The sequence below is a fragment of the Ursus americanus genome, chromosome 2, assembly GCF_024610735.1.
Source record: "Ursus americanus isolate L20-20 chromosome 2, mUrsAme1.1.p, whole genome shotgun sequence".
Taxonomy (NCBI): domain Eukaryota; kingdom Metazoa; phylum Chordata; class Mammalia; order Carnivora; family Ursidae; genus Ursus; species Ursus americanus.
The window spans coordinates 45,727,244-45,738,700 of NC_142128.1; the positions used below are offsets into that span (position 1 = coordinate 45,727,244).

The following is an 11,457-nucleotide window of genomic DNA, read 5'->3' on the forward strand; positions in this document are numbered from 1 at the left end:
ATTTCCTGTTTTCTATCTGAAGAAAAACAGGCGCACTGGGGCACCTACACAAGGATTCCTCCCACGTTGGAACTGAGGGGCCCCCCAGTGGGAAGTAAGCTGCAGACTTCCAGAGCCAACCGCCTTTGCTGTCGAGAATTGGAGGAGCCCCAGCAAGGCCGGCCTCCCAACACAGCACCGGAGCGAGACACCGGCGAGTGGGTAAAGTCAGACTGAATGGAAACACGGAATACGGCTAGAGTACTTTTCCCGTAGAAGTTAAGAATGCGCTGCGTAGACACCACCCTTAAACACGCGGCAGTTTGCTGGAGCGGCCTGAACAGAATACCGCAGACGCGGGAGCTTAAACAGAAACTCATTTTCCCCCAATTCTGGACGGAGGCTGGAAGTCCAAGATCACAAGGTGTGGGCACGTGTGGTTTCTACCTGGGCTCTCTCCTTGGCCTGCAAACGGCCCCATCTAGCGGTGTCCTCACAAGGCCATCCCTGGGCCTGCATTCACGTCCTGATTTCCTCTTCTTACAAGAACACGAATCACATCGGGTTTGAGTCCGCCCTAATAATTGCATTCACCTTAATTACATCTTTGGAGAACCTATCTACAAATACAGTCATTTTCTAAGGGTCTGAGAGGTTAGAACTTCAATTTATGAATTCATGGATGGGGGAGGGGGCGACACACACAATTTAGCCTATGGCAGTAGTTTCCTGCTATATTTGCCGCAACTTTGTAGGCATAAAAGCTTAAAAGTTGGTAAGGTTAAGTGCCTTGGAGGGTCGTATTTAGAAAAACACAATTAAATAGAAACAAAATAATTAGAAAAAACATCCCTCTTTACATTGTCCTGCAAAGAACGGTAAAAGGAGATTAATCTCAGGAACTCTTTTCGTAATCCCCTTTTCTCCCACCACTCTCCGTCCACCTGCAGAAAGCCACCTGCGCACCCAAGTTCCCAGGCTGCTTCCCACCCTCCGGCCCCGGCGTTTTGTAAGGTGAATTCGGGGAGCTCCTCACGCTCCCAGAGCCGCCTTTCCGGATGGGCCCCTTCGGTACCGCCGCACGGCCCAGCGCAGAGCCGCGGGCCGAGGTGCACCGCCGGGGGGCGGCGGCAATGGGGAGCGGCAGGTGTCGCAGGCGCCGGAGGCCAACGGGCGGGAGGGGGCTGGCAAAGGACCGGATCCGCCCCGGAGGCCCCCGCCCCCAGGAAGCCGAGCATCCCGGGCGCTCCCGCCGCCTCCCAGGGGACCCGGGGGCGTCACGGGCCGAGCCCTCCTCCCACGCAGCCCGGAGCCCGCACCTTCTCTGTGAACAGATCCCGTTCGCGACTGTTGTCGGCACCGCGAGGAAAGGAAGCAAGACAAGCGGCCACTAGATGTCCCCATTGTCCCATCACAGCAGCGCAGGGCGCGGCCGGCCCCCCAAGTTTCATTCGTCCGCAGCTGTGGCCGGGGACAGGCTTGGCAGCCACGGGGGTTCTCCATGACCCACCCCAGCCGAGTGGAAGCAAGTTTGGGGGCGAGGCGTCCAGCGCGAGCCCCACATTGGGTGTAGAGAGTACTTTAAAAAAAAGTAAATTTTTACAAATAAATAAATTTGTTTTTTCTATTCTCATTTGAACCGGTTATAATGCCTGCTTGATTCTCCTCTATGAGTAAAGTAAAATCTTTAACCCGGGGTTGTTTTTAGATCTGTATGAGATTCACGATTTTAACTTTGTTCTGAAAATGATCTTTCAACAATGTTAAGAGGCAGATTCACTACAATGTGTAAGAAGTTTAAGCTTCAGGACCTCTTCCAAGGCCCTGTACCTAATGCATTATTTTTCTTAAAGAGCCCCCCCAACTTGCATAAACTTCAGGTGCACCAAATCTATACCCCCTCCCCCCCGCTGCTGACCGCCAGCTCCCTCAGCCCACATTAGGTAGTTGAAAGATTTTTATCTTTTTTAATTATTATTTTTTTAAGTAATCTCTACACCCAGCGTGGGACTCAAACTCACAACTCCGATATCAAGAGTCCCATGTTCTACTGACTGAGCCATACAGGACCCCAAAGATTTTTTTTTTTTTTTTAAGATTTATTTATTTGAGGGAAAGAGAGAGTGGGGGAGGGGCAGAGACTCTGAAGCCGGCTCCCTGCTGAGTGTGGAGCGGAGGAGGGGCTCAGTCCCACCACCCTGAGATCATGACCTGAGCCAAAATCCAGAGTTGGTGGCTTAACCGACTGAGCCACGAAGGCGCCCCGAAAAGATTTTTTTTTTAAGGTAAAATCATGATTCCCAAATATAAAATGAAAAAAAGAAAGAAAGGAATATAAAATGACCATGTTAACTACTCATTAATTAGTCCTTTAAAGCAAAAATGTAAGTTATGGAAATCACCTCCTTTCTACAGAGGAGAACCCAATCAGATCGGTACAAGACAAAAATCATTTGCATTTCTATAAACACGGACCATCTGCATTACCATCAGACTTCCCAGTTACTTCTTTCCCTACAGAGTTGCAAAACTGTCACAGGTAATAAAGACTATAGACCTCTCAGAATCCGAAAACTCCAAGTGTCCTCTAGTCTAGACAAATCCTAGTATTCCACTGGGAGGGATGCTCAGTATTGGCCATTTCAAAGTCCTTCACGTTTTTTCCTTAACTAATAGCAAGAATTCGGGTAGCAAAAGTCACAAGTTGTTTATTTCCTGGGTGTATTGCCTCCCACTGAGCCTCCCTCCCAGCCCTGTTCCTCTGTATCCTGGTGGCTGGCAACTTGTGGAAAAATTTCCCAAGGCCTCCAAAGCAGGGCTTGCTTTTGCCTGGTTGCAGATGCAAACGGGGCCACAAATCCTGTCCCTGTCCACCCATCACATGCTTGCTCTGGGGCCTTGACACCGCACTGCCCACAAGGGCCAGGTCATGAAGACGCTCTCTCTGACCAGACTACTGTGAGATACTCCCGAACCCGTGGATTGCTTTCTAGTGAAGTAGGGGACATCGAGTTCACTACTAAATTGTGTTTATTTTTGCCACTTGACACTCCTTACTTTCTAGTTTTTTGCTTCTCTGTTCTCCCTGGAGAAAGAAAAACCGAAGCCAGCACCTTCGAGACAAAAGGTCTTGGGGGACAGTCAGTTTCAGGAGGCGACCTAGAGAAGCACAGTAAACAAGAGTGAGGTTGTTATGCAGATTTACCTTGTGGCCTCTCCATTGGGAAGTTTCTAGAGATTAGGTCACCCCCTCTTCCTGGTACAGTGAGGGAGACGCCCTTACAAATGGAGATTTCCCTTATAAATGCAAATGTCTCTTACAAAAGGGTCAGTTTTCACAGCTTCTCTTCTGCATCCAATTTCTTTAAAAATAACCACTTTAAAATAATCAGTATGCCAGAGGCATACTTTGCGGTGGGGTATTCTGCTTCCCTTCAAAATTATTTTTTTTACCGTTGCATGGGATTTCATTGTGTGACTGTATCTAGTTTATTGAACCAAATTCTATGTATCTGAACTTTGGGGGGTGGTTTGCAATATATTGCAATTGCAAATAATGCGGCAATTGAATAACTTTGTGTACATGTATTCTTGAATCGTTGGAGCTCAAGCTTCAGGATCAGTTCCTCGACATGGGGTTGCCACGTCAAACGTTAAATGTGTACGTCGTTTCGTTAAGATACTGCCAAATTGCTCTCCGTCAGAGTTACACCTTTCTGTATCCCCACCAACGACTTGCCTCTGCGGCAAAAGGATTATCTCGAGCTGGACGTTTTAAGGAAACAGTGTCCGGGAAAAGCTCTGAAAACCAGGTAGAAGTAATCCTTTGTTAAGAGATATTTGCATTTATAAGGGAAATCTCCATTTGTAAGGGTGTCTCCATCACTGTACCAGGAAGAGGGGGGTGACCTATTCTCTAGAAACTTTTATCTCTGGAGAAGGTAAAGACTTAAATCTCCATAACTTCATCGCCCTGGATTGCAGAGCTTTACCTGAAAACCTCCTTTAACTGGCTCTCCCCCACCCCAGCATCTGTGTCTTTAGCTAGAGACATTATTCAAGATGATGACTCAGACCATTTGGGGAAGTTACTCAGTTTTGCTGGGTATCTCAGGCATACAGGAAGTATACATGTTATTAAACTTGTTTTTCTCCTGTTAATCTGTCTTCTAGTAAATGAGAGTCTCTGCCAAGAACCGACAAGGGTAAAGGAAAATTATTTTTCTTCCCCTACACAAACATTTTAACTTTTGTCTATCTGATGGGTGAGATGAGCTATTTTTATTCCCTCACGCTTAACTACCTCCAGCAAACCCGGCCTGTAACTTTGGAAGCCTTTGGAAGCGCCTTGTCAGACGGTCTAGCTCCACCTGGTGGTGGCGGCATCTAGTTGCAGGAAAAGTACCCTTTCTCCACCCATACCTGCCCTTGCTCTTTTCCTTACCTATTAAATTTCCTGCCCTTTCTTCCCTAATAAGGCTGCATCCTAATTCCTTTCCTTTGGGCGACAGCTCGTGCCACACTCCAAACTTTTTGAGTTGAGTACTAAACCAATCTACACTTTGACAGAGGACAAGGTGAGGACAAAGCACAAGCTGACACCCCTCGACCCCACCCCGACTCCCAGGTGGGATCTGTGACCTTCCTCAGGCACTCCTGGCTGCCCCAAAGCTAAGGAAAGGGAAAAACAAATGGTTAACTTAGATCACAGTCCAGCAAGACACGAGTCTCCCTCAGTTTACAAAATGTCTTAGCGATTTACAAGAAAATCTTATCAATAACCTAATTTCCAGAAGGAAACTCCCAGCTGTCTTCATTTTAATACTCTATGTGAGGGAGGGACGCCTGGGTGGCACAGAGGTTAAGCGTCTGCCTTCGGCTTAGGGCGTGATCCCGGCGTTATGGGATCGAGCCCCACATCAGGCTCCTCCGCTATGAGCCTGCTTCTTCCTCTCCCACTCCCCCTGCTTGTGTTCCCTCTCTCGCTGGCTGTCTCTCTCTGTCTAATAAATAAATAAATAAATCTTAAAAAAAAAAAAAAAACTCTATGCGAGGGAAAAACAACTTTAACTTGACAATGGCAAGGCCTCCCATATCTTGTAGGTCCTCCATAGCATATAAAAGGTCTTTTGAAAAACCTCCCTTCTTCCTTACCCTCAACTCCCAACTATATAGTCAGTCACCCCTCACCACCCCGGGGGCAGCAGCTCCCCCTGCTTGTTCTCCCTCTCTCTCTCTGACAAACAAATAAATAAATAAATTTTTCGAAGATTTCACTTACTTATTTGTGAAAGAGAGAGTGAGCCCAAGCCGAGCCGGGTGAGGGGCAGAGGGAGAAGCAGACTCCCTGCTGAGCAGGGAGCCGGATGTGGGACAAGATCTCAGGACCCTGGGGTCATGACCTGAGCCAAAGGCAGACACTTAACCGACTGAGCCACCCAGGTGCCCTAAATAAATAAAATCGGAAGGAAGGAAGGAAGGGAGGGAGGAAGGGAGGATGGATTTAGGACAGTGCCCAGCACTAACTGGACTCCAGGTTAACTAGTATTCCGGAAAGCACCGAGCAAATACAGCTTCGAGCTCCTGCCCTCCGACCACATTGTTGCTCCCCGTGGAACAGCTTCGGCTACCTCAGTTCTGTGCTTCCTAAATTCGCAGCTCCACACAGGGAAGATAGAAGATGACCACTTTTCACCTAAATCTGCTCATCTCAAGCTCTAAAGACTATACATCTTTTTCACATCTTTTTTAAATCTATGATGGTTTTTTTCTTAATATTTTTATTTTTTTAAGTAATCTCTACACTCATCATGGGGCTTGAACTTACAACCCTGAGATCAAGCGTCACATGCTCCACTGAGCCAGCCAGATGCCCCAATCTACTATGGTTTTTTTTTTTAAAGATTTTATTTATTTATTCGACAGAGATAGAGACAGCCAGCGAGAGAGGGAACACAAGCAGGGGGAGTGGGAGAGGAAGAAGCAGGCTCCTAGCGGAGGAGCCCGATGTGGGGCTCAATCCCAGAACGCCGGGATCACGCCCTGAGCCGCAAGCAGACGCTTAACCGCTGCGCCCCCCAGGCGCCCCCCAATCTACTATGGTTTTAACCTGACACTTAATGCCACCCTTCTCAGCCCGGACATCCTTAAGGATTTCAACCTGTGTTTCATGGAGTACTCCCCTCAAAAAAAAAAAAAAAAAAAAAAGACATTGAAGCATGGCAGAATATGCCACCCCAAATGATGCCACGTAGGCATATTGATAATTTTGAGCTGAAGGCAATGAATAAGGTGATACAAGAAAAGCTCTCTGCCCTTCCCCTATCAACCTAAAAGCAGGACATCAGTTTGCCAAGGCGTCTGTTCCATCTTCTCTACCAGGTAGGACAGAAGGTAATCACCCATGACAGCTCTAGACTCTTAGCCCAGAGACGGCACCAGAAGAAGCTACCTAACAATCCTCACAAAGTAGCCCTTCCTGGGGCTCCTGGCTGGCTTAGTCAGTAGAGCGTGCAACTCCATCTTGGGGTTGTGAGTTCAAGCCTCATGTTAGGCATAGAGATTACTTAAAAAACAAATAAGTAAAGTGATTACATAGGGAAGAAGAAAAAACTATTAAAAAAAAAAGTAGCCCTTATCTTCCATTCATTCTCCACATATATTTATTTTCCCACAATTTGCTCCCCTAGAAACTCCTTTTCCTTTGTCTCACCACGTCTCTAAAACTGTGTTATTCTTTTGTTAAGATGCTACAGAAGTCCAAGTTCTTTTTTTTTTTTAAGTAATCTTTTCACCCAACGTGGGGCTCAAACCCACAACCCTGAGATCGTGAGTCACATGCTCCACCGACTGAACCAGCTGGGCGTCCCCTATAGAAGCCCGAGTTACCGCTGCTTTGAGTTACTCATCTCAGAGTGCTCCTGTGTGATTTTGTGTTAATATACTTGTTAGTGGGGGGGCGCCTGGGTGGCTCAGTCGCTTCAGGGTCGGACTCTTGATTTCAGCTCAGGTCATGATCTCAGGCTCATGAGATCAAACCCTGCGTCAGGCTCTGCGCTCAGCAGGGAGTCTGCTTGAGATTCTCTCCCTCTCCCTCTGCTCCCCCCACCCCCACTCATGCTCCCTCTAAAGTATATATATTTACTTGTTAGTCTGTCTTTTGCATCTGAGTCATGGGTCCCCAACCTGAGAACCTAGGAGGGTAGATGGAAAAAGACTTTTGCTTCCCCTACCATAGACATCGACTGCAGGTGTTCTGCGTGCAAGTAATTAAAGTCACCAGCCTGTTTGGAATGTTGCCCAAACATTGGTGGAAAGGGATGAGGAAGGCCTGGGGCCTTGGGAGTCGTCCTTGCTCCGCTCCCCCCGCCAGCTACGCTGCCCCTGCCAAGCTCCTTCCCAGGGCAGGTAAAGAGATCTCATTCTCAGCACTTAGCTGTGTGTGTGTGTGTGTGTGTGTGTGTGTGTGTGTGTGTGTGTGTGTGGGTTGTCTCCCTGGGGAGTTTCAATGTGGTCCTTACTGGCCACTTCAGCGGGGTTCAGAGGTAGGAATAGCACTCGATCCGGGAGCCCAGCCACCTAGAAAGCACTCAGCATACCAGAGAGAAGTAAATGAGTCCACTTCATTCTTTTCTTGGCCCCGCACCCTGTTCTGCTGACTCCACTGCCCACACGCCAAGAACAAAATGTTCGTGGTGCCAACATTTAAAAATGCAGGGCCTGGGATCCTCTGTCCACCATTCCCCTTCTGCTTATTTTCATTTGGCGGCACACAAGTAACAAGAGGTAAGGACACGGACAGCCAACAGAACAGCTCCTTAGTTATCTCAACTTACCTCATTCAAATTTTGGAATGTGGTACTTAACCATTCACCATTTATTGATGGGCACAATGTACCGGACACTGAACACATACAATACCACGAGCTCCCGCCCTTACGGAAGTTGGTGACATCACCTAAGGATAGATAATAATAGATTTATGACTGAAAACTATTGCATTATTTCCACATAGTTTATTTGATTTTTTTTTAAGATTTTATTTATTTATTTGACAGAGAGAGAGAGAGAGACAGCCAGCGAGAGAGGGAACACAAGCAGGGGGAGTGGGAGAGGAAGAAGCAGGCTCCCAGCGGAAGAGCCTGATGTGGGGCTCGATCCCATAACGCCGGGATCACGCCCTGAGCCAAAGGCAGACGCTTAACAACTGAGCCACCCAGGCGCCCCTCCACATAGTTTAATAACCAACTAGGAATCAACGAGGAACAGAAAATGGATATAAGTGTTGGTTCTAAAATAACTTAGGTGGCCGGGCCCCTGGGGGCTCAGTCGGTGAAGCAGCTGCCTTGGGCTCAGGTCATGATCCCAGGGTCCTGGGACTGAGCCCCGCATCGGGCTCCCTGCTCAGCAGGGAGACTGACTGTGCTCTCTGTCTCCCTGTGTCAAATAAATAAATACAATCTTTTTAAAAAAATAAATAAGATAAGATAAAATAAAATAAAATAAAATGATTCAATGGGTATGGATCTCCACCAGTTAGTTAGACTTTCTTCCCCCATCACTTCTCACTGGCATACTGGTTTTCCCTTCACCCCTTTCTCTCCTGCACCCTCTGATGATTTCACTTTACACTCGTCCAGCTGCTACCACCCACTCTGTCTTGAGTTCCTTTCTCCCCAGAGAGGTTACAGACCTGGACCAAAGGAATCTTAAAACCAAATGGAGTTAACACAAGAACTGAGTGATGTATAGAAGTGTTGACTCACTGTATCGTACACCTTAAACTAATATAACACTGTATGTTAACTATACTAGAATTAAAATAACTTAATTAGAGGGGCGCTGGGTGGCTCAGTCAGCTGTGTCCAACTCTCGACTTCAGCTCAGGTCATGATCTCACGGTCCTGAGACTGAGCGTGGGATTCTCCCCATCTCTGCTTGTGCATGCATGCGCGTGCTCTCTCTCTCTTAAATAAATAAATACCTAAATACCTAAGTAACCAAAAATCATTTTTAAAAATAATAAATATGGGGCGCCCGGGTGGCTCAGTTGGTAAGTGTCTGCCTTCAGCTCAGGGCGTGATCCCAGGGTCCTGGGATTGAGCCCCACTCCCTGCTCCGCTGGGAGCCTGCTTCTTCCTCTCCCACTCCCCCTGCTTGTGTTCCCTCTCTCGCTGGCTGTCTCTCTGTCAAATAAATAAATAAAATCTTTAAAAATAATAATAAATAAAATGACTTACTTAGAAAAAAATGGGGTTAGATGCTTTCATTTAACTTCGAGTAAAATACGAATTGCTGGCCCATCACCTGTTTTTGTGCAGCCTGGAATCTAAGAATGGTTTTTACATTCCTAAATGATTGGAAAAAATCAAAAGGCCATTATTTCATGACATATGAAAAGTATGAATTCACATTTCAGTGTCCACAAATGAAGTTTTAATGGAACACAGCCACGTTCATTCACAGTCTATGGATGCTTTCTTGCCATACCAGTAGTTGTATAGAGACTGTATGTCTAAAAGTATAAAAAAATTTCTTTGAAGGTATCTTTGAACTTGCCAGGTAGACCCTCATCACGAGTTCAAAAAATTCACGGGCAAGAAGTTATCATTGAAATTAAATGGTAGCAGCTATGTCTAAGGAATATTGTGACTTGAGCCCTTTACGAATGTTGTGATGGATGAGCCTGTGGAAGGAGCAGCCCGTGGGCGACAGAGCAACATTGGAATGGTGATAATAGGAGGAAAGAGTATCATCACCATAGAAGCTTCCAGAGAGTATGAACAACAAAACCAGAATATAAACCAGAGAAATCCATGCTTCCGTGTCCTCTCTCAGAGCACGTTTTAGCGCAATATAAAAATTAGGTCATGCACATTTTCTTATTGAAACTTTTTGCTGAATAGACTTTTGTAATAGTAATAAAAATTGTATTTTCTGCTCATTTACTGTAAGTCTGCCAACCCCTGGCCTAAAACATCCAGTTTGAAAGCCATGGTGCACAGCTCTTGTGTGAGGTGACATAAGGTGCTTTCCAGATCTTCCCTCATTTGCTTCTAAAAACTTCATAGGGTGGGTACTGTCATCACAGGTGACAAGAGACTGACAGAAAACATTTTGCCGACATCAAAGACTGGAGTCAAACAAGGTCTGCGACTCTAAAGCTGGCCAGGTCTTTCCAGGACACAACACGCTCCTGAGAGCTCTGAAGGGCACAGTCTGAATTATAACCAGTCTTCTTTGGACATCCATCCATTGGTCCTAATTTTCTTCGTTGAGGCCATCCAGTCATCTTTAAAATATCCACAGGCTGTAACTTTGGATTCCTGGAGTCTTTGACTCTTAGCTGGACATTGACTCTCTTAGTCTCTTCACCACCCACCATGTTCATGAACCATAGAACCAGTTGGTCTATGGTCTAAGATCTTCCCGTGGGGCACCTGCACACCCTGATACAGGGGGCAGGAGCCATCCGCAGACCGCCTGTCTGGTTCTAGGTGTTCCACATCTTTCCATCTTCATCCATCATCGGCTGACTTTTTAGACCCAGAGGCAGAATCTTGCACTACTGAATTCTGGTAAGATGGAGTGTATCATTCCTGCCTGTTGAGATTTTTTTAGTTTTAATTCCGGTGTAGTTAACACACAGGGATGTATTAGTTTCAGGTGCACAAGATGATTCAGCAATTCCATGTATTACTCAGTGCTCAAGATAAGCAGACTCTTAATCCTCTTCACCTGTTTCACCCTAACCCCCCCATCCATCTCCCCTCTGGTGACCATGTTTGTTCACTGAGATGCTTTTGAATTCTCATTCCGCAGGCCGATGAGGTTGCTCTTCTCTTTGCTGTCCACAAATGCGTGTATGCCTTCTGATTTTCACCTGGGTCACTGGCGAACATGCAGTAGCTTTACCCTTCCTTCCTGAAGGCGGCACTCATAGGCCACTCTGTCCTGTAGATCCTGTTGGGATGGCCTGTTGGGATGACTCAAGTGACAGTCACAGTTGGGGGAGAAACCCAAGTGGACATATTACTTTCAACGCCCTCTCTCCTAACACCCACACAGCCACTTCTACAAAGAAAGTGAACTCTTTCCAGCACCTCCTCCTCTTTCTGCATTCTTTCCCATTGGGAACCTTCTCTCCCAGCTTTCTTGAATCCCAGACCTTCCACTTGCCTAGTACGGGGTGTGAATTTGGGCTTAGCTTTTGTGCCTCTTTTCCCCATCTGTGGAACAGGGAAATTAGTAATACCCAGGACATAAATTAATGGATGAAATTATCATTCAACAAGCTACCCCTCAAAAAAGACAAATTTCCATTTCAGTACGTTTTTACAGCTAATATCAAAGGGGTAATACACCAGAGGAGCTACAGAATTAGTTTTCTCCTTAAAGTTGCATTTTCTTCATTTATCCGCCTTAAGTTGTCCCCATCCCCCATAAAATATACTTGTCCCTTCATTCAGAAATGGACCA

General features: G+C 46.5%; 1 non-coding gene across 1 annotated transcript; it reads right to left on the reverse strand.

Moving 5' to 3' along the window:
- Positions 1–6,770: 6,770 nt before the first annotated feature.
- Positions 6,771–6,843, reverse strand: TRNAV-CAC (transfer RNA valine (anticodon CAC)). Its single transcript has one exon. It is a non-coding gene; the product is annotated as a tRNA-Val (tRNA).
- Between the last annotated feature and the right edge of the window lie 4,614 nt (positions 6,844–11,457).